Here is a 24,841-nt window from a genome sequence, read left to right as displayed (position 1 = left end):
TTTGCAAACATCTAATCAGTTTTTCGTTTATTTTATTCTCATCACATTCTCCTGAAAAGCTCTGGCAAAGGTTTCAGTAATTCAGGCAATTTTTTGAAGGCCATTACAATTGCAATTGTACAGGGGTCATCTGCTTTGTAGTGTGACACCATTTCTACTTACAGGGCAGAAGAGTAAAATGAAGCTCTTAGAATTATTTTATCTATGTACATGGTGTTTTAAGGTGAGATCTAATGGCGGAACAAACAACTGACAAAATGTTTTATAATCACTCAGCTATGAAAGAGACTATAATTAATTAAATTTCACTGGACATTAAATGTTAATCCATTTATCACCATTTGCACAGGACTTGAGGAAAGATCTTAGACAGCTATTGCTGGTGGTTCCTTTCCTTTGAGATTTCACCCCATAATGATATTTGTCCGTCATCCTCCTCAGCTTCTCTCCACTCCCATAAAATAATGTTCCCAGATCCTTCTCCTTTTCAATTAGTTGTGAGGCATGGTTTGTGGGTATGGTTTCTGAACCGATGTGAGGCTATATATATATATAATCCTACCTGCATTTCTGTTACGACTTTTAGCAACTAAAAGAAAGCTCTCAGTGTTCAAGGAGGTACTTTCCCATAAGATCACGTGGCAAGTGATTGACTGTTTACAGTATAGAGCAATGTCCAAACATTTTCTCTTTTTAACAAGGCCTTCTTATATAAGCAAACAAAAACCTATCTAAAAGAAAAAGTAACAAATCAGTTCACCTTGTTCCTTGTTGTTTCTACTGAATTCCTCTCTAGTTACAACCCAGAAAACAGAGTTAGCAAGACTACCACTATTAGCAGACAGCATGATTGATGTGGACTTGTACAACTGACTGCTTAGAAGTCAGTAGAAAGTGTGCTAATGGCAGAACATTCAGCCCACTTATGATGGAGCACAGATAAGATTTAAAGCATGATTAATGAGATTAAAAGTGAGAAAAATATTTTGGTAAAGCTCTATCCCCATTAGCTCAAAGGCACAAGCCTACCTTGCTTTCCAGTCTGAAAATTGTTCTTTACCATCAAAGGACAAAACCCAGTAATCTCCTATACAAAATTTATTTCCCACTTCCTACACCTAAAGCCTGGGTTAATGTGGAATGTTTACTAATAATAAAAGAAACAGATTCATTGAAAGAATCACATAAGTTAGATATCTATTTCAAGTTTTACTATGGCTGGCAGCCAAAATAAAAAGTATACATCTGCTTCAAAGTAGAATTTGAAGGATGGAGAGAACTAGGGAAATCTAAATCTCTCCAGAGAGAAGCAAGAAATCTGTTGACTTTTAAAGTCTTCAGCCTACAAAGTAAATGTTGAGCTAACTAAACTCAACATTTTCCTACCTCACAATTTACCTTCAGCCTTATTTTTTAAGAGCACACTTTCATCACACCTGAATGAGCTATTTGTTTGAATAAAAGAAAATGGTTTTATACGATTTTACATAATTCCTATTGGAATACTTCTTTGGTATGATCCTCACTTTATTCTTTTTTTCTGACTTAGAATAGTGTTCATTCACTGCTGTTGTTGCAAAGAATCACTTCTTAGAAAGCTTATGTCAAGCCTTCATCTTGACACTGATTTTTCTTTTGAATTGAAATCCAAAAATGTTAAAATCCAAAAGTGAAATAAAGTGTAATTACTACATTCTGAAGTACCTGAAATATGTTTTTGTTGTTGTTGTTTGATTGTTGCTTTTTGTTTACCTCAATAATGTTCTCAGTCTGAATGGATGAGGGAGGGAAAACACATAGTTCTTCACAAACTAATACATGTGCACATACAAACCAGGATATTAAATAAACATGGATTCAGGATTTAACAATGATGATAGTTCTGTATAAAGTTTCCTTTAGTGGTGAATTTCACCACCTCTAGTGGTGAATTTTACAAAGAATTATCACTCTTGTGCATAGAAGCAGGGTGTACAACTGTGGAAAGACAGCTGATTAAGAAAAGTTATAATTATTTTTATAAGTTTCATATTTTTGTCATATTTTGGTCATTTTAAATGTATGGTAAATACTGACAGTATATGCAGTTGTTCAGTCCTTTGTGTTGTTAGCTGATTGTCTCACATCTTCTCTCCTAAAAGAAAAAAAAACAAAATTCCTTTTAGATAAAAAACAAATAATTTTCAATACAGCAGTTCTCTTAGCCTTGGTTTCACTTCCTGATGTAGCTGCTAACAGACAGCTGTGTCTGGGATGTACCAGCTAGTTCGAAAATTCATTTCTGAGGCTACTTATACAATCTTTTAGTCATAAAACTCCTACTCCTTATCTGATAATATATCCAAGTCTGTATCTCAAAATATAGTCTAAAAATGGTCAAGTTGAACAGCTTGACTATCTTGATCATACAAAGGTAACTGCAGTGAGGTGTTTAAAGCGAATACAGTAACAAAAGTACATCATATTACAGCTTGCTTTCCAGGCAAAATGGTTGTGGGTTTTGGTTTGTTGTTTATTTTATATATATATATATATATATATATATATATAAACTTAAAAATATGCCCTGAAGAAATTCATGACCCCTTCAAGGAGAACAGTGAGGCTGCTCCCTAAATATGCTTCCCATGCAATTTCTGAGCACCTGTAAGCAAAGCAGTCAAGTTACTAATGTGTACAAGGCTATAGAGAGTCCAGGGTTCAGAAGGATATTGAAATTGAAGATTGGTAATTCAGTATTATCCCTACACCATAACCTTCCATCCTGGGTTATTCTTTGACACCTTTGGCAGGACAGCTATGCTGCTGAGTGAATTGGCAATGCTGCCCTCTAGCTCACACACAGATACATAATTCTCTGCTAGCAAGGCACTCCGGGCTTTCCACCGTGAGAGTACTAACTCCTTGGTAGCCTTCCTCTGCCCCCTGAAGTCTCACCCATGCATTGCCCTGGTACCCAGCTGCTTCTGCGGTTTTTATCCCTCTGCAGCTCCTTGCACTCCCTTTCCTAGTCTCTCCTGGCATAAAGAACATCTCTGGGGGAAGGAGGGCAAAAATTATTCAAGTCCCCAGAAATGTTCATTACTTGATTTTGCATCCTCAGGCTGCTCTGAAATATAAAGCGAGAAGACACAGTAGCCAAATAAAATCCCCAGCCTCTTCACAGAATGTTACTTGAAAAGCACATTAAATTTCCTTGATCTTGACTTTTCCTTTTTTAGAAAATAAGAAGGCCAAAAATAGACTTTCTGATTACAATGTGAAATCTATAAAGGGAATGCTTATTAGTCTGTGTAGCTCTGCCAGCCCAGAGATGAAATGAGTCATAAAAGTGTCAGAATGTGGCACCTACTGCTTTTTCACTGCTCTGACAGAAGGAGACGGTTATTATCATCTGCATGATGTTCTAGTGGGAGAACACCTGACACAAGAAGCCATTGCTTCCAAAAGGTCACCGGCCTTTGGCCAAAGGCTTCAAAGACAACTGAAACAGAGCACACGAGACACTTTCTTGTTATGCTGGGTAGACAAATATAAGTCATCTTCTTAATTAAACAGAGGAAGTGAAGAAGCTAGGACCTCAGTGCTGATCCCTGAAATAAGTGCTTCACCAGTTATTACAGCAATGCCAGGATTTCAAGATGGAAGAGGGAATTGATGTGTCAGATGATGGAGGATTATGGGTATGAAATGTACTTCATCAGCCTGAACAGTAATATATCAGGCACAGAAACTGCACTTTGGTATACTCAGTTTAAGTCTTCGTTGTTTATAAAAACTAAAAATAAATAAGTAAGGCATTTCCAGTAGGAAGCATAACATCTCTATTTTTCCCACAGGAAATAAGCTTTACTTGACAGAGAGCAGTGGCTTTTAGGAAAAAGAGAAAAAAGTGCAGACATAAACCGTATGTACTGAGGCATGAAGTCATATATTTAGAAGACTACAACTACCAGCACAGGAAACTGTTCTCCAGACCCTGTTTTAGAACAGACCCATAGGAATATAGCTCTGGAAGGAGGAAATATTTCCTCCAGAAAATAACTGTGTAATTTATGGGTATACTGCCACATCTAAGAAAATGTGCCTGTGTGTTGGGGGGGTAGGGGAGGAGGGGAGGGATTAAATTTCCAGTGAAAGGAGAAGGTAAGACCACACTGGGCAAGGGATCTGGAGTAAAAAAGGCCAACAGAAAAGCTCTTTCTAAAGGCTTTTCTGAAGTCAGCAACAGTGTTCCACTTGTGCTATGGAGCTGAAAGCTAAGGTACGATATGTTCGGCCTCATATCAAGGCAGAAACTAATATCCAGCTTTCACAATGACTGGGATTGTGTGCTTCTTTCTTACTGCTATTGCTTTGTAACTTGTTATATTGCAAATAATGCTTGTATTGGCGTGACATAGTGGGAGAATTTCCTGCATTACTAATGCTGGAATCTATGGGAATGGTTCTTTTGTTGTATTAGTACTGCTCGGTTATGATGCTATTAGCCTATCCATTATCTTTTTCTTAATTTGTAAAGATGAAACCTGGAGAGAAATACACACCTGGAGAGGCGAAGGGGATGACCCTGTATTATAGAATGATTACCTCTCTTTCATCCCACTAATCAGGATTTTTAAAATATGACCATGCATCACTTGAGACAAAGGTGCATGCTAAGAGAGCTAACCTTGATAGCTTATTCTGTTTTCCAAGCAGGTGTTCCACTTGGGCTCTGTATCACGCACTGGCCATGCGGATATGGTGTATGGAAAATACACTTTAGACTCTGAGAGGAATAAAAGCAGGAGAGAATCTGTGATGGGTGAGAAAGGTAAAGTGCGCTTTAAAGCAGGAGATGCTCTGCTGGCACTCCCAGTCGCATCCAGCACCAACATGTTCTGGCACATTTGCCCATTAATATTGGTTCTATCTGACATGCAGCTTCATAAAGTTGTTTGACCCCTTAGGGATTTATTTCTAGGGCGCAGTAAAAATGTCTATGAATTTCCAAAAACTGGCTTCTCTTTTGATGGGGAGCTTTTGGACAAAATCTGGGGAAGCTTCTATTGCTGAAGACAGAACAGCTGCTAAACTTTTGTCTGTTTGGCACTAAATAATGGACAGGCTTAAACAAATTCAACAAGGAAGAATTTCTTCTGACTGTTCCCTATTGCCCTCCCTGTAATCCTTGCTTAGCTGCTGCTTCTTGGTACGAAAAACAGCTCCTGCCCAGTCTGGATTCAATTCAGGCAGTCAATGTCCCACTGAGGCCAACTGGGTCGCTCCCATTTTTGGTTTGGAGTAATTCAAAGAGAGAACTCGTGTGCCCCCACTTTGGCCACCACTCAGTCAGTGCTGCTGACTGACAGCACCGTGACTCTCATTCCAACAGGGGTAATGGGTCCCCTTGGGGACGGGCGTAGCGCCCTCTTGTTAGGACGTTCTTCTGTTACAAGGATGGGACTTTTTGTTTTACCTGGAGTTATAGATGCTGACCATACCGGGGAAATTAAGATAATGGCATGGACACCCTCACCCCTTCTGCTTTATTCCCAAAGGCCAAAGAGAAGCACAATTGATCCCTTTTTCATTCTTTGACTGAGCCTGGCAACAGAGACCGAACTGTGAGACATTTCCTATTGATAGATTTACACACAGATTTGTTATTTCATCTTTAAGACACTATCCACATGTGAACAACTGATTAAAATGAAGACTGGAGCAATTCAACTTTAACATTTGCTATAGTGCTATAATTGCAAGACTTGACTCTTAGGGACACTGTCATCATTTAGGTCAGACAAAATGATTATGAGAAAAGCCAGCTGAGTGATGAAACATCTAACACGGGCACTGAAAGCCAGTGACAGTAACTGCCATTGCATTATTACAGATGATGATAAATCATGTCATCATTGATTTTATGACCTCAGCAAACTCAAAAGGTGGGCCCATGTGTATCTAATGAGATTCAACAAAATAAAGCACAAGGTTTTGCACTTCAGTCAGGGTAATCCCAGATATGTATACAGAATAGGAGAACTCCTTGAGAGTTCTGCCCTGCAAAGAAGGACGTGGTGGTCCTGGTGGATGAAAAACTGAACATGACCAGAAGTGTGTTCTTGCAGCTCAGAAGGCCAACAGTATCCTGGACATCATCAAAAATGGGGTGGCCAGCAGGGACCCCTACTCTGCCCTCATATGGTCCCATCTGGAATACTGCATTGAGGTTTGGGACCCCAGTACAGGAAAGGTGTGGAGCTTTTGGACAGGATCCAGAGTACCTCTCCTATGCAGACAGGCTAAGAGCTCATTGCAGCCTTCCAGTATTGAAGAGGGGATTATAAGCAGGAAGGGAATCAACTTTTAACAAGAGTAGAAAGTGATAAGACAAGGAGGAATGGTTTTAAGCTCAAGGAGAAAAGGTTTAGATTAGATGTCAGGAAGAAGTTCTTCACAGATAGAGTGGTAAGATGCAGGAACAGGCTGCCCAGAGAGTTCTGTGGATGCTACGTCCCTGGAGGTGTTCAAGAGGGGGTGGGATGGGGCCCTGAGCTGACTCAAGTGTCATTCACCCATTTTTCTCCTGGAGGTGGTCAGAGGAATGAAGTGAAGCCCATAGCTAATATGATCCTGGCTGCATGCAAACACAGTGTGGCTTGATGCAGTGCAACCAAACTGATTTCTTTGAATCTATAACAATGATTCAAATTGTTATGACTCCTGACGGTGCCAAGGAGTCACAAGCACACATGCAGATACATATAAAAACACTACAGCATCATCAGCGTATACACATCAACATTCTAAAAAATTCTGAAAAACAAATATTTTATGTGCACACAGATGCTTCAATAACATTTTTAGGAAGCATGAGAGGGGTCTACTTCACCAGCTGGCTGAGAGATCAGAAAATACAAATACAGATAGCTAGTAAACAGTAATTACAGAGCTGGATACATCTAATAAAGAAATGCAGAACTTGAAATGAAATGACATGCATATGGATGGATAAAGTGGAAAACAGATTCAACCCAGAATGTTAGACATGCTTGTTTTTTTTCTCTATTATGTAATTAAATACAAGTCATTTACAATCATACTTACTTTGGGGTTGAAGAAACACAATGTGGACTTAAGACCAACTGTGAACTTCAAATCTTTAAGTCACGATGATGATTCACTCAAGAAAAGAGTACTAATTTTCTCACTGAGGAAAACTACTTCAAAGGTTATCTGGATTACATACAAACAGACAGTTGTGTGCATTAGAAATTCTTGACAGTTTTCTTTCACTAGGATGGCCTGGCAGTATCTACTACTTTCTATATGCTGTTTCCTTTTAGTGGTTATTTAAAGAGAGACAAGGAAGTATTCCTCTCCTCATATGATCACAGCAATTGGGTCTTCTTAAAATACAATCCTGCTATGAATGACAAGGAACATAGTCTGCCTCTCTAGGGTGAAGGAGAGGATGTTTTTGATCCACACTCATTACCCACCAGTTGAGTCTGCCTCCTGTAAGCTGGACTACTGGATGCTGCCCCATAATATGATGGTTAAACATATGTTCAAACAAGGAATGTACATTGCAATGTTAAGAATTCATTTTGATGCAGTCTCTTCCAGCTCTGCCAATGTACAGGCCTCTGCCTCACAGCTGTAGCATTTGGAACTACTGGCTTCACACACCATTCACCTTATCTTATTATTTTATTATGCAGAACATCATCAATGCTGTATTAACTTTCAAAAGTCCTTCACAGGCTCCCAGACACTGGAGTTACAAAAAAATCTTATCTGTTACTAAGTGCAGAAACACTTCAGGAATTTGTAAAAGATGACAATATTTTGAGAGAGCCTACACTTCAGTATTTGCTAAGCTGTAGCAGAAACACAAGATATGTTTAGGCACAGGCAAATAAAATCATTAAAAATGCTTCAGTGCACCTCTGTAAGAAGTAATAATTGAATTCCTTACTTCAGCTAGCTAGATTATTATTTTATCCAGCATGATCCACTTATAAAGCTAAATACAGAGGGCTTGGTTATTGCAGCTGTTTCTGGTTCTACATTCATGAGGATGATCAAGATAGGTAACAGCACAGTCTCTCTCAACAGCAGGAGCTACCTTTTACATTCTCCCCTTTAGCAATGGAAGAAAGAAGCCCATCTTCTAAGCTCTCAGCTAGCCATTTGTCCCAGATATTTGTTGTAAGATAGCTTTTGATTTTATTTGATATCCTGCCATTTAATGTCTACATTTTTTTTCCTAATCATCTGCCAGGTTGCTCAGATATTAGTTTTATCTGCATTCAGCAGGAAGTGTCTAGCACAGAAAACTTAATGAGGACAAAGTTAATCCATGTGAGCAAAGTGCCTACCAAGTCAAACAAGGCATTCAGGTGTGTAACCATATGACTGTCTGTCAAACGAAAACTAAAGTAAGATTGGTATGAAATTTCTTGCAGTGATGCTGCAGCATGTGTCTGCAGGACCTAGAGAAAAATAAAATCTGTAGGAGACAGTTAGATAGTGTCAACACTTCCACGTTTTCACACAATAGTCTGAATATATTTTAAGTGCTTCTGTACTGAAAACATGTGTACCTAAAGTGTGTATAGATTTACAGTATTTTTTGCAAAGCCTGAAAAGCTACTTTCCCTTTGCCAAACAAAACTCACATCTTCTAACATCATTTTGTTTTGACAGTATAATCTACTCCCAGTGAAATAAAAGAATACCTCATTCCTTTTGCTAGCATATTCATGGCCACTTTATTCATAAAGCTGAAAGGAAAATTCTGGCTGACAGATCTAAACAACTGTAAAAACAACACTCAGCCCAGCACAAGGCTATTTTAACTGTAGAGGTAATTACAGGCTGTGCAAAACTTGTACATGGTGACTGTCAGGAGAATTGCACCAGCAGGAATGCACATGGGCAGATATTACAGTTAGGGCTTTCATTACCTGAGTGTTCTTTTTAAAGAATATGCTCAGATACTGCAACGCCTTTAGCATAAGAAAGGAAAAGCCTCTCATTCTTATCCAGTTCTTCTCCAACTTGCTATTATCATTACATTACTATCTTAGGCTATTGTAATACACCCTTCAATTCCAAAACACTATAACAGATCAATCCAGTCAATTCCCAAGGAAAATAGAATGTATCTCAGAAATATTTCTAGGCAAATGCAGAAATGGAAATAAATGAAAGCTGGCAAAAATTAGGAAGAAAATTTAAAAAAAAAAAAAGTTAAAAAAAAATATGCTTGTGTTTTACATCTCTGTGGACATTAATACAACTTCTGCAAATAAGTAAATAAGTAAATGGGAATTCTGGACATAGTAAAGTCTGTAAACTCCATTGGTCTACCATCTGGTGGTGCTAAACTGATTCTTCTCTTCATGGGATCAGAGTAATGGTGTCGCCTTGCCTATAGCTCTGGATAAGTACATACTCAAATTTAATGCCTTCACCTCCTCTCACAGTACTGAGCTGCACAAGTCGGCAGGCTCTGTCACAGCCGCTTTACAATACCTCTACACAGCTTAACTTACTATCAGTAGATCCCATCAGGCAGTAGCTGGCATCTTCAAATTGCTCCAGCCTGCTCCAAGAGCCATCTGCAGGCTTCTTTGCGAATTACAAGCCTACTCAAGTGGCAGCTGTTCAAGGAGTATGAAAGCGTTCAGTCTTTGATGTATTTCTTTTAAACTGTTTGAATCGCATTTAGCGCTCAGACAAGCGCTCCAGAACAGCCAAGCTCCTTAATAATAGTCTGAGAACAGTGTTAGCAACTGATCATTCTAATTGCATTCATTACACTTGTAACCAGTGCCTGAGAGATCCTGCTCTCTGAGTTAAGGTGCAGGCTTCCTGTAATTTCATCCACATTTCCAACTAATTTCTTCCTAAACAGTTCTGTAAAATTCTGTTTTTCAATTGAAAGTTTTTATAAGTTATCAATATTGTTCATATAGATTGATTATATACATTACAGCTTCGGTTTACTAATATTGGCTGCTGCATGTAAGAGGAAGGAGTGAATGCTCTTTTTATATCCAGTATTAGAGATCTAAGAGAAGGAAAAAAAAATGCAGCAGTAATTTGAAAAAGGTATATTCCATTCTGTTTTAACCTGTGTAAAAACAGCAAAGTTTGAACAAAAGTTTTATATTAGCAATAGTATGGGGAAGTAGGTATTTCAGCTTCATAAACACACTGTAGGTATATCATCCATTGGTAGCAATTTGAAAAGTAGAGCTCTCTTTCTGAAGGTTCATCCCTTACAGTATCTTCTTGAAAGCTTATGTTGCTTCACCCAGCATATAAAAAGCCATTGGCTTTGCAAGAGCACTCTCACAACTGCTGTATACAATAACACATCATTTCTCTCTACTGTCTGGGACCTCTACTGTGTCAGTCAGTGACTTTTCCTGTTCTCTTGCAGAGTTCTTTCTCCAACCTCTGCAGCCCTTCATCCTGTTGTCTGAATTTTTTGTATGCTGACTTCAAAATCTCACACTTTCTAGTCTTTCTGAAGTCCCTTTCTAAAAAAAAAAAACATCAGTTAGGCAGAGTATACGAGAAACTGATGCTGATTTATGGCTATTTGTAACAATAAAGTACATTTCCTTTTACTCTGTGAGGGATGTACATTGAAGAGATATCTCTGAGACAGCTCTGCTTTTTATGTCAGTCAAAAACCAACGCCTGCTGGCTAACTCAGCTACTTGCCAGCAATACTGCAAAGGTGATTTATCCTCACTTACATATCATACTGATCACATTTCACACCTGTATCACTACCCGAACAAGTTCAAGAAGTGCAGCTCCATCACCTATCAAGAGTCCAACCAGAGAGTGCCAGAGATGTTTTTCATGCTGAACCATGCACAAAAACAGCATTTTGCAATGAATTCAAAGAAATTTTTGGGCAGCATTTCAAGGAGTCAGTGAATTTCCAATCACAGCAGAAATCCTACTGCCTCAACTGATGCATTGTTATTATCTACAAGTATGAACATCTTCTCTTTCTTGGGCCAATGCTATTTCAGACATTCAAACCCCTAGATATTTTCAGCTGCATTTCCCCAGTTAACACTACTAAAGCACTTTAGCATCTGCTTTGGAATTATGTGAAAATATTCCATATAAAAGCACATTTAAAAGAAAGTTTAAATGAGAAACATTCTGCATGAGGGTCAGTGAGGAAACTGTTAAGTTTTAAGTTCGTTTCCAGCTTTGAGAGTCTCTAACATCAAAGCTGTGAATCTCACCTGAAAAACAGTGAGAGAGGGATTCGAGTCTGCCTTCCAAATCCTATTAAGTGTGTGGTTTCAGGTGTCAGGTAGTGGCCTCTTTTCACATTTAGCACAGAGGTAGATTCAGCTTCACCTCATATATACTCTACTCACATGAATGCATATCAGACTCTCTGCATTTCCAGGCTCTGGGATAGATGTTATCAGTAAATACAGGGATGCTTTGTCGGGGAGAGAAAAGGAGAGTACTGAATTTCAGAAGCATTTTGCATTAAAATTCTGCTGTGAACAAGTTGCAGAGGAAGAATACAGAAGTGTAAGAAAATTTCCTTGGTTAGCCAGCCAATAGAGTTCAAACTATTGAAAATGTGAGATTTCAGCCAATATTTAAAATATCTTTCCTTTTTTTTAATTTCAAGATTACATGAAGATATTATTTAACTTAACATTTAAGTATAACCTGACCTACAAAGTCTCATCATCACAAGCCACAAGCACATTTCTCTTAATACTTCTGGAACGAGTATCCCATAACTTCCCTGGGCAGCCTATTCCAATAACTGACCACTCCCTGTATGTAGGAATTCTTCCTCATGTCCAATTTGAATCTCCCCTGGCACAACATGAAAACATTTCCTTGCATCCTGTCACTTGTTATCTGAGAAAAGAGACAAAAGAGCTCTCCTTGCTCTTTGTAGACAACAAATTTCCCCTCAGCATCCCTTTCTCTAGACAAAACAACCCGATTTTCCTCAGCAGTTTCTCATAACTTTATTTACTTTAACCAATTTATTGCTCTGCTCTGCACAAGCTGGCGTAACTCAATATCCTTCTTGTTGTGAGGGTCCCCAAACTGAACATAATATTCAAGTTCCAGCAGCTCAGTAAAAAATCATTTCCCTAATCCCACTGACTACATTATTTCTGAAAAAACACCGGGGCACCATTGGCCTACTTGGCCACTGGGGCACACAGCTGGCTCACATTCAGCTGCCTGTCAACCAACACTCACAGGCCCTTTTCAGCCACTCTTCCCCAGGCCTATACCACAGCATAGAGCTGCTGTGACCCAAGCAAATAACAAAACACTTATCCTTGTTAAATGCCATACAACTGAAAGTGACCCACTGATCCAATCTATCCACATCCCTCTGCAAAACTTTCCAAGTCTTGAGAGTATATATACTTCCACTTAACATGGAACCACCCAGGAATTTACTGAGGGTGTACTTGATTCCCTCATCCAGACCATTAAATGTATATATGTGTGTATTTCTTATTTCTTATTTCTATTCAACAAAAAATACTGTCCATGTATAATAACATCATGAGACCCCATCACAAATTTTGCACACAGTTCATGATATATATATATATATATAATATATATATATTTGTCAAATATATATATATTTGACAAACAACAACAACAAAAAAAAACAAAACACAACAATGATGAAAGAATCAGAAGAAATTAAAAAGCTAGTGGGACAGCAGAGAGACCAGTATAATCAAACATTACCAAATAATGGGTATAGGCCAAAATAAAATAAAATAAAAATATTCCCTATTCCACATAGTACAGAAACCTATGGACATCACAGTAAACTACAAATAGGTTTTAAATGGGTTTTTAATTGTTAGAGTGCATTTACTACCAGCCTAGTAGGCTTACTGTATTCTGTAGAATTCTCTGCTGAGAAATGCTGTAGGTCATGGAGTTGTAATAAAATCCAAAAAGAAACTGTGCAAATATATTGGAAAATTAAATGTTTAAATAAAGAAAGAGGGGGAAAAGCACAAACCATAGTATATAGGAGCCAGAACTTCATTCAGCCTCAGAGAGCTGGAAAAGCACACTGAGAAGGTATCTCTGATTTCTTCCCTGTCTTTCTCAGCTTTTCTTAAGCACTGTCCACTTTCAGGGGCAGAATACAGATGCGGCTGGAAAACAGCCTAATTCAATACTTGAGAATGTAAGCATATCTTGAAAAGTTTTACTGAATAAAGTACATAAGAAAACTCTGAAGTAGAAGAAAGATGATCTTACACACTATGTTCTTAGACTCACTCACAGTACCCCGGAAGCTTGCTTAGAAAATTTTATTTAATGTAGTTTACAAAAGAGCTGGGGGGGGGATAGTTGGATTGAAGGTACTCTGAAGAGTTGTTAACATGTTCAAAGAGAAAACTTACAGGAGTGAGAAGCAGAGAGCTGTCAATAAGATAAACAATGTTTTAATTTGAGAACAAGGCAAGGTATACATAGAGTGGTCCACAGGATTCCTATAAAAGTTGATTCAGTATTCTGCAAGACTATTAGTTGGTCTGAGCATCATTCACACTTAATTGTTGCATCACCTGCTGAGGTTTGGTCTTATTAGCTAGCTATGGGCAACAAACTATAAGTTTCACAGCAATGAGTAGCATTTTGAACAGGCCTTGTCAGCTCTAAGAAATGTAATAATTTCAATTAACACCATAACATGTTAATGATAGGCTTGTGATAATTCCATGTGCCTCAGATTTCTGAATAAAAGGCCTACAACCAGGATGTAAGACTCAAACTTTATTTCTTACTTGAACCAAAGTATTTTGATGAAACCTGTTGACTACAGACGAGCCACTACAGCAACATACTAATATAGCCACAGTGCAGATGAGGTGACAGCCAGGTGCAAGCCAGTGCTCCTGCAAAGCAGGCCTAGATCATTTATCTCCCACCAAATGTTTCCTTTGTACCTGACAACAAAAATTCTTGCCTGTTCTAAAGAGGTAAAGAGAAAACATAACATGTATCTCAATCTACTCCATTTTGCATTTCTGTCAAGATGAAAGAGTCATGAATTACATTATTCATTAGTGAATAAGAACTGCATTGGCTGCATGTAGGCAATTCTACTGCTGTTCCTCACCTTCACAATTCCCTCTGTGAGAGACAGACCACTGATGTATTCCTTTTCTCCTATTGATCTGGTCCCAAAAGAAGCTACAGAGCAATAAGTTGGATTTATATCTTCATAGATCAATTATAAAGGATACTATGTAATACCAGGGACACCTTACAGAGCTCTGCAAACTACCCTGACTTTTACAGCCTTATATTTTACAGTTGGATGTCAAGAACAGTAACAATGTAGTACATCATTAGAAATAGAAAAATTGCATTTAAAATTTGTTGCTGACCATTCATCCACAAATGCAGCCATAATGTAAATGAAAAAGCACTGCTTGCTTCACCGCAAGTTGTGTCGGTGTATTTCTCCATTTACACATAACACAAATATTGTTCTACCTTTTTTTTACAAGTGCAAATAAAATTATCATTATCACTACTAAAAATAAAACCCTAAAAACAAATCTTATTCTTTATGCTTTCGTTAACATATTTGAAACAAAAACAAAAGGATGCTGCTTCTAGAAGGTAGAAATTTGCCTTCTTAATCAGAAGTCAGGGAATCACCCTCCGCTGCTATTGCTTTCCAACCTTGTCCATGCTCATTTCAAACAGCTGAGGTCACAAAAGCTAATTCTAAAATTGCCCCATTTGTCAAATGATAATTAGAATTATACTTTTATGTAATATATCTTAGAAAAGACTTGTCTTCATTCAGAGACTAGCCCCTATGAACTATAAAGGTAAAAGAGTCAAATGACAGTTTAACACTTCTCTTTCCTATCAGACTTTACTAATGCAACTAAGACACTTTTCACTTACATGCGGTTTATGTAGCAATGTGGATATTAAAATTTGTATCTTATTTAGACATCTCCACATTTTATGGAAATTACATAGCTTTGTAAGAAAAGCATTATTATTTTATTGACTTAGGAACAGCAGCACATCCTTTCTGGCCCAGGTTCTGCACTGGCCCCGTAGGGAGCAGACATGGAAAAAAATAAACATATCATTTATGGCAAGAATACAAATGCTTAGACTAATCTCCCACTTCATCTTGCAATGGAGCCCGTGTGGATACTAGAGAAAGAATCATAAGACAAAAAGAGAGGACAATGAGAAACACTGCAACCCACATATGAACATAACTGTTAGTTTGGGCCAACCACCCCTATAGCCACACCACTACCAGTTCTGTTATTTGCCCAAAGCAACAAAACATTTCTGAGCCCAAATCAGAGCACACAGTATCTCAGCACCTCAACAGTAGCCCATTACATCTCTCTTTTTGTTTTCTTTTGTTTTTATGCAATAAGAGTTAACAGAAAGCTAACACTGATGACATGGAAAACACCTCGAAGAAATACACGTGACTACGGGACTGAAAGCAAACAGAATGATTTGAATAACTACAGTATAAACTGAATTCTTAGGCATATTCAGTTGAGTTTCCCATATATCTCATCCATTAAGCAAAGATGCCCAAAAACTTCGTTGAACTTTGATAGGAGATTTGAATGTACACTGGTTTAGCTCTCATTTAAAGAACATTTGCCTATGGGAGTATTTAAAACATTACCTATAGATTCATTTCCTTCAACAGAATAAGTCAACTCCTGAATAAAGCTAGAATAAAAGCATTTTTGGCCTCCAGTAAGGAAAATCTGAAAACAAGCAGAGAAAGACCTATTCTTCTTCAGCTACCCATATGCTGCAGGAGACTGACCTTACTATGACATTTTCTGTGTCGCAACAATTTGTCGGAGTGAGTATTAACAGCAGTCCTTGCCTGAATACATCACATTTCAGGGTGATGCATCTCAAAGATAATTCATCTCCACATACATTTGACTGCAGTACCAGAGAGCAGAGGTGGGCACCTGTAATCAGTGTGGAGGAGTAACATAAGAAGTCATTCCAAATATGGCTGTGTTCTGAGCTCTTGGTGTATGAAAAAGCAGCTGGGGATTAAAGATGTAACATAAAATCACATGAATTTCGGTGGGACCAGAAGGAATTAAAAACAAACAAACAAACAAAAAAAAAACCTCTCAACAAAATAATTCAATGTTCCTTAATTCTGTGCATGATTCTCTTGCTAAAAAATTCTCATTAACATTTTGTATTTCTTAATTGGACTATTTTAAATATAATAAAGACATACAGCTTATTAACATTGTTTGGAGGGAAATCTTTTTGCAGAATTATTGTTTTTTCAAAGTATTTAAAAAAAGGACTCAGGTTGGACATATTGCAATACATTCCATTTTTTTAAAGACTATTTCCTGTTTTTGAACCAGACAGACTTCAGCTAACTTGATAATTTACCTCCAGAAGTGAACCCTGAACCCTTCTACTTTTTTTTTTTTTTTTTTTTTGGGGGGGGGGGGGGGGGAAGAAGTATTTTTATATTAAATATTTCAAAATTCTCTAAAATTGAAAGAAGTTAAAACACTTTATAAAAAAGAATATTAAATAAAATTCTAAACACATTTAGAACTGAATTGCTTATACCCATCTCATGGAATTACACTGTCACAGAATTATAGGGTCTGGAAGGGACCTCTGGAGCCCAACCCCCAGCTAAAGCAGATTCCCCAGAACAGGTTGCACAGGAAAGCATCCAAGTGGGTTCTGAATATCTCCAGAGAAGGAGACTAAAAATCTCTCTGGGCAGCTTTTTCCACTGCTCTGTCACACTCAAAGTAGAGAATTTTTTACTTATGTTCATATGGTACTTCATATGTTCCAATTTGTGACCATTAGCCCTTGTCCTGTAGCTGCATGCCACAAAAAAGGAGCCTGTCCCCACTTGATTACCTCCTGTTAGATATTACATAAGCACTGATAAAATCCCTTCTTGGGATTTTACCAGGCTAAACAGCCCCAGGTCTCTGATTTTTCTCACATGGGAGATGCTCCTGGCCCTCTGCTGGACTCACTTTAGAAGTTCCCAGACTTTTCTGAATGAAGGAGCCCAGAAATGCTCCAGATGTGGCCTCACCAAGGCAGAGTAGCAGATGAGGATCACCTCCCTGACACTGCTGGCCATACTCTTTTTAATGCTCCACAGGATACCAAGAGGGCCACAAGGGCACACTGCTGGCTTATGGCCAACCTGTAGTCCACTAGAATGCCTAGGTCCTTTTTAGCAGTGCTCCTTTGCAGTAGGTCAGCCCTTAACCTGAACTGATGAATTTTAGGGGGTTTCAAATAATTTAAAATGATTGTCACGATGTGGTGATCCAAAACAACAAAATAAGCAAAAATGAAGTAGATAAGTAATTAGTAGAAAATAATCAGCTGTTTTCATGTGTCTGTCATGTTTACAATAGATACCTCGTATGTTCTGGAAAAAAAGAGAAATAGCCCTACTATACAAAGCGCTCTTGACCCTGTTAACAATTTCTTTACTGCAAGTACTCTAGCTTCCACTCATAAAGAGGAAAAAGCTCTTAGTAAAGCAATCGTCTGCCTCCTGTCTGATCTGAAGTACTGTTCTTTTCATTTTCCCACACTTGGCCTTAATGTGATGTTATTTTTGCTTATTAGCAGAGCAGAGTCCTAGCCAGCTTACTAAGAATTCTTTTAAACTCAAGCCTCTTTTTACATATGTTCTTTTAAAGTGCACATCTTTTTTAACACACATAGAGTCTAATGAAAGCTGGCAACAAGATATGAAAGATGTCAATGGCTTATGGGCCAGTTCAGACCAGTTTTGGGAATACCTGGGGCAGAGGGACCCATGGATCCATGCCCCAGGAGAAGAAGAAGAAGGGGGGAAGGGATAAAAAAGGTAGGGAGGGATGGGCCTAAAAACAAAACAGAGGCAATGATCAAAGGGAGAAAAAAACTAATTTACTAAATATGATGTCAGAATGCAAGATAACACAATATAATACAATATAATTGGAATTGAGGATAATAGATCAAATAAATGTGAGAGTTTCCAAATCTGAAGGCCTTACTCTAGTGGCAAGGGTAAAATAGCTAGGGACCACACACTACAGTGATGAGCAGCAAAAGAAGGGGACAACTTGTGACGTGAGAACAGGTTTAACTTTCCCTCTAAATGGAAAACAGAAATGGAACAGTAAAAGTTAACTGAGATATGCCGTTCTTCTCTTCTCTCCCCAGAAAAATTGGCAGTCCATGGAACTGGAGCATTAACTCTTTAACTCCTGGTGCTCTATGTGATGTTAAGATGTGGAATACCAATAACAAAAATGACAAAACCATGACGGGGAGGAATTAAGGCTGTTTTCCTGCACAGGCACTCTGCTGCATCTGAGAAAAGAAACCATGAATTAGGTAACAGGTTGTTCTCAAAAGTATCTCAAGAGAGGATAAGAAAAAATATTTCATAGTTTAAAAGACAAACTGAATGCAAAGACTCTCCAAAGACTGTCTAGAGAAAAAATGTTTCCTGAACTTCTCAACCAGCAACAGCAGCATACAAAGCACTTTTGCTGTGAAAAAATTATATTCAGATGGGCAACTCCTAAATGCCTTTCCTACAGCAGAGTGAGATTTAAAACAGTTCAGGCTTCTGTTTGATTCAGACCATACCTAGAAGAGCAATAAGCATTGGCAACAGTCTGGCTCAAGTCCACATCACTAAGGGAAGAGAAGGGAAGGAAAGAAAATCTGCACATTCCATAAAGATGTGAGATAGAAGTTGTGGCATTTTGACTTAATTTTTCATGAAAAAGAAGCTAGATGTTTGAGAAATCCTTTTTCAGCTCATCACACAGATGTATTGCTTCTCAGTGCTCTTCTCTTCCTGGACAGCCAAGAATCTCAGGGTTAGACTGTACTACAGGTCTGGTACATTTGTGATTCACTTAGAGGCTTTGGATTAATTGAAAAGTGACTATTCCCAAATTCCTTTTTCATATTCCATGTCTAATCTATTATCTCCTCCCTGGGAAAACATAAAAAGAAAACTAGCAGTAGTTGAAGACTAATTTTCACTGTTATAATTGTCAAAAGCATAATAAATCTAGACTGTTGGTGTTTTCTGTTCTGCAACAGTGACAGTCATTTAAGTAACCATTTTAGAAATCTAAAAAAGAAAATGCAACCACTCCATATTTGCAGTTCATTAAACATCTTATTACCAAATACATTCTTTATTCATGGCCACAGACATCACCCAAAATACATTCACTTCCTGCTAGTCCTATTACAAAACTGAGAAAGCCTCAGAATTTATACTGTCCCTCCCACTTGGAACTGGTGGACTGAGCAGAAAAGTGAGAATATGAAACTGATAAAACACTTGCTAATTCTGACTCATGTTTTGTTTTATCATGATTGCTATTCACACATATTAATGCAAAGATTAAGCTTTGCTCCCATAAACATTCATATAAAGCAGACCTTTGCTGTATAGACAAGATCACTTCAAGCAAGCATCTATCTTTACCTGTGCAAAAACTGTTCTAATTTATAAATCACCAGCTTGTAAGTTCCAGACAGAAAAAGGGTGGCCAATACCGTATATTTTCCAATAGCCAATCACAAACTACATTAGAAAACTGAAAATGTTCCCAGCAAATAACATGCAAGTAATTGCAGAATACAGCACATTTGCACAGGCCTTCTCAAGCTCTCATATCAAACTTGAAGAGGGCTTATGAGAATAAAAACTCCTCAGCATCCGGAGACTGGCAGGTGCATAGCAATGGTCATCACTAATAGTCACAAGGAAGATTCTGTCCTGACAGGTAGATGCAGATGTTCCCATTTTCAAAAGCTAAGGCTTTGTCCATATACCACAGAGTTAATCAAATATTTTTTTTAACCATGTGGATTGTAGAAAAATAGTTGGCTGTAGTGAAACTTCCCAAGAAAAGAAACAAAATATTGTCTCATTTTGCTCTCAGCCACAGTTCCCCATGACAGTGGGACCCAGTCTCTGCTTATTTGAGAGTTACTGTATCTCAGTAATGAGGCAAAAATCGCAGCACTCCAACCAAACTTAACTCTCTTTTGATTCTATATTCATATTTCTAACTTTGATCTAGATTAAATCATTTGCCTTCGCTTGTAATTTTCCCTCAAAATCAAAACTTTTCACGTAGCAGACTTCTAAAGCCACAGTGAATCGTGATGCATACCCAGGTTGGGTTCATTTTCCAGTCAGGTTCTGAAGCACATGTGGCACTGTCAGGATGGAGCACCTTAAAACAAATCATGGGGAAGGAGTGAGTCAGATATGAGAACTCTTTTGAGTAGGGGGAGAATACAGAAAGAAGAGCAAAATTCAAAGTGGCAATGAGATGCAGAGAATTAATAACATGACATTCATTCTCTTATGGATACTTTAATGAGTGTCTTGATTAAATTGCAACCCTCTATCTAGTGTCATTTATTTAACAGATCTGTGTTTGTATTGAAAGCGCACAGAGGCATGAAACATAACAGTGTTGTTAAGGGACTGACAGCATTATTCCATAGTTAGTTCCTTTCTTTTTAGAATATAAATATATTATTGTCTATAGAGTGTATGGAAGATAACTTCCATATACAGCTGGTAAGAGAGCCTACCAGGGCAGGTGCCCCACTAGACCTGCTGTTCACAAACAGAGAAGGACTGGTGGGAGATGTGGAAGCTGGGAGCTGTCTTGGACAAAGTGACCATGAAAGATAGAGAACTCAATTCTTGGTGATGTGAGGAGTAGGGGCAACAAAACTGCTGCCTTGGACTTCTGGAGGGAAGAAGGCATCAAACTATTCAGGACACTGGTAGAGTCCCTTAGAATTCAGTCCTAAAGGGTAAAGGGATCCAGAAAGGATGATAGGTCCTCAAGAAGGAAGTCCTAAAGGTGCAGGAGTAGGCTATCCCCCTGCACCACAAGATGAACCAAGTTAGAAGAAGACTAGAGTGGATGAACAGGAAGCTTTTCCTGAGATTCCAGGAGAAGAAAGAGAACCTACTTCTTCTAAAAGAAAGAGAAGGGCAACTCAGAGAAAGTGCAAAGCATTTGTTAGGATATGCAGGGAGAAAATTAGAAAGGCAAAAGCCCAACTGCAACTTGACTCAACCTGGCAACAGGTGTAAAATACAAACATATTAAAAGTAAGAGGAAGCCCAAGGATAATTTCCATCCTCTGCTGGATGCAGTGTGGAACATGACCACTGAGGGTAAGGAAAAGGCTGAGCTTCTCAGTGTCTTCTTTACATCTGCCTTTAAAAGTCAGACCAGTTGTTCTTGAGGTATTCTACTCCCTGACCTAGAAGTCTTGAATGGGGAGCAGAATAAACCCCCCACAATTCAGGTAGAAACAGTTAGAGACCTGCTACTCCACCTAAACTGCCACAAGTCCATGGGTCCAGATGGGGTCCATCCAAGGGAGCTGTGTGAGCTGCCAGAGGTAATAGCTAAGCTGTTTTCCATCATCTATCAGCTTTCCTGGTCAACCGGAGAGCACCCAGATGACCAGAGGCTTGCCAACATGACTCCTATCTACAAGAAGTGTCATAAGGAGGAACCTGGGAACTACAAGCCTGTCAGCCTGAGTTCACTGCCAGGAAAAGTCTTGGAGCAGATTGTCTTGAAGGAGATCACATGGCATGTGTGAGGCAACCAGGGGTTCAGGAACAGCCAGCACAGGTTCATGAAAGACAGGTCCTTCTTGATCAAGTTGATCTCCTTCCATGATAAAAGCGATCCTCTTGGTGGATGAGGGAAGAACTGTTGACACAGTCTACCTAGACTTCAGCAAAGCCTTCAGTATTGTCTCCCATAGTATTCTCCTGGAAAAGCTCGCAGCTTCTTTGCTGGGTAAAGAACTGGCTGGCTGGTCCCAAAGAGTAGTGGTGCTGGAGCTAAATCCAGCTGGCCACTGTTCATGAGCAGCAACCCAGGGGTCAGTTTGGGGGCCTGTCCTGTTAAGTGTCTTTGTTGATAGCCTGGATTGATGGCATTGTGTGTATCCTCTGTAAGTCTGCAGATGACAGCAAGTTGGCTGGAAGTGTGGATCTGCCTGGGGGTAGTGAGGCCCTACAGAGGGATCTGGGCAGGCTGGATAGCTGGGCTGAGCCCAGAGGGGTGAAGTTCAATAAGACCAAATGCTGGGTCCTGTTCTTTGTCCAGAACAACTCCAGGCAGTGCTACAGGCTTGGGGCAGAGTGGCTGAAAGACCATGTAGAGGAAATGGACCTGGGGCTACTTGTTGGTGACCAGCTGAACATAAGCCAGCCCAGATGGTCAAGAAGGCCAACGGCATCCTGGTTTGTATCAGAAATACTATCACCAGCAGGAGCAGGGAAGTGGTCATCCTTCTGTATTCAGCACCGGTGAGGTCATACCTCGAGTACTGTGTTCAGTTTTGGTCTTCTCCCTATGAGAAAGATACTGAGGCCCTGGAGCATCTCCAGAAAAGGACAACAAAGCTGGTGAGGGTTCTGGAGCACAAGCCTTATGAGGAGCAGAAGATGGAACTGCGATTATTCAGTATGGAGAAGAGAAGGCTCAGAGGTGACCTTACTGCTCTCTACAGCTACCTCAAGGGAGGTTATGGTGAGGTGAGAGATCAGCCTCTTCCCCCATGTAACTAAAGATAAGAGGGAATGGCCTCAAGTTGCGCCAGGGGAGATTCAGGTTGGACTTCAGGAAATACTTCTCCAAAAGAGTGGTCAGGTGCTGGAATGGGCTGCTCAGGTTGGTGGTGGAGTCACCAACTCTGGAGGTGTTCAAGAAACATTTAGATGTTGTACTGAGGGACATAGTTTAGTGAAAAACATTGGTGATAGGTGGATGGTTGGACTGGATGATCTTGGAGGTCTTTTCTAACCTTGGTGATTCTGATTCTATGAATAAAGTATGTTTCTGAAAGGAGAAGTATGTTGATATATTATTATAATTAAGAAGAAAACTGCAATTAAGTGATTGTTGGTCTGCTTCTGGTTATTATTCATAGACTTTTATGATCCTTTTCCTCTTAATGATCTGAATACAATACCAGAAATGTGATAAAACTCTGTCATAATCCAGGAGCTGTATGAATAACAAGACAACAATAGCAGGCTTTCTATAGGTAAGTACTATGTATGACAGCAATGCTTTGTTTCTCTGCAATGACAATTTATAAGATTTAAAGATATATTTTAGGATGGTTTGTGTAAAAACTTCAAACTAAGATTAATTTTTCTAGCACATGCACTGCTAATTCTTGGAGGGGAAGATCCAGAAAATAATATTCATATAAGCACAAATGCATATGTCACATCTTCCAGAATAACTAATGAATGACACATAAGAACTCTAACAATATTACTAAACTACTGAAGAGCAGCTCTGAAGGATGTATCAGGCAAATTAAAATCTAAAGCACTGAAAAGCGTTATCAAACCACAGCAACCACACTGAACAGAGAAATGCCATTCTATTAATAAAAAACTGCTGTGTTTCACAGTCTGATCCATTTTAAAAAGCTGAATCAGTAATTTTTATTAGTTTTTATATTAGCATTCACATTCTATTACAATGAAGCAAAAAGCCAGGCAAAACAATCAAAGACAACGAAGGGCTCTGCCACCGTAAGAAACTGAATTCTACAAACCCCATGCTACCCTCATGTGTTCTGTTCTAGGAAGTACATTCAGAATAATGCCCCATTTTAAGGAATGATTTTGTCACTGAAAAGACAGCATGCTTTGTAACGAAGACTAGAATATGTCACTATGTATACTTGGGTGTGGTACTTTTTACTTTACCCAATCCACAAAGTACACCTTAAAATTATAGCAAATATTAGAATCAAATGGTCCCTAAGTGCCAAAATGTCTTTTACTTCCATGCATTTTTTACATTTTAATATGACCCAGTGTTGTCAAACAAGACACAAGGAATTTTTAGAAGTGATCAGGGAAAAGTTGAGTGTAGTTCCCATGGAAAACAGTGCAATTTTCACAGGCAAAAGTGTGTTCAGAGCATTTGAAAAACTACTTTAATAAAATGTAGATTAAAAATACACTTAACTGCAACACCATAACAACTGGGCAGGAAATCGAGTCAGTAAGCCGTACTAATTTATTCACCCCTATCAGGAAGGTCCTGAAATTCACCTTCCTCCTTTTTGTTACACCAAACGATTATTATATTTGCGACTGTTATAAGGTCCAATCTGATATCTGGGATTCAGAGTTTCACATACATTTTTGTTTGGCTTTGGGCAGACTCAGATATCCTTCCATTAACAGAACATCCAACTAACCTGCTTCATATTTTTAAGAGTCATAATTAAGCATAGATGGTGACATTTCCATCATGCATTTTACAGATGTAATGTAATGTAATGTAATGTAATGTGATGTAATGTAATGTAAGGATCTATTATTTTAATCACATGGAGCCATCCAGCCAGCATCCTTCGAATTAAAATTCACGATTTTGAGAAGTCCTGGTACTGAAATCTATGCAGTTATATAAAACATCAGAGGCTGACAAAGAGAACACCAGGCAGTATAGTGAAACACGAACATGTTTACTTACTGCTTCTCTTTTCAGACAGAAATGTTGAACCGACTTGGCTACAGAAGTGTTGTTGAGGCTCTCCTCAACATGAACAATCTGACAGGCAATGCAGAACCAGCCTCTTACTATCCAAACAGCAGTCAGCTGGATTACTGTGCAGCAGTCAGAGATTCAGGCATTTCTGTATAAAATGCAAACAAGAA

General features: G+C 38.7%; 1 long non-coding RNA gene across 2 annotated transcripts; it reads right to left on the bottom strand.

Moving 5' to 3' along the window:
- LOC107306321 lies at window positions 1–24,841 on the bottom strand. Of its 2 annotated transcripts, XR_004305587.1 has the most exons (3): window positions 24,657–24,841; window positions 20,277–20,339; window positions 1–2,134 (listed from the first exon to the last, which is right to left on the bottom strand). It is a non-coding gene; the product is annotated as an uncharacterized LOC107306321 (long non-coding RNA). The 2 variants fall into 2 exon arrangements; XR_001552076.2 differs by lacking the exon at window positions 20,277–20,339 and having other exon boundaries at window positions 24,657–24,839.

Source organism: Coturnix japonica, chromosome Z (genome assembly GCF_001577835.2).
Source record: "Coturnix japonica isolate 7356 chromosome Z, Coturnix japonica 2.1, whole genome shotgun sequence".
Lineage (NCBI taxonomy): Eukaryota > Metazoa > Chordata > Aves > Galliformes > Phasianidae > Coturnix > Coturnix japonica.
The sequence above is the reverse complement of the archived record's forward strand: the minus strand, read 5'-3'. Positions and strand labels throughout refer to the sequence as shown.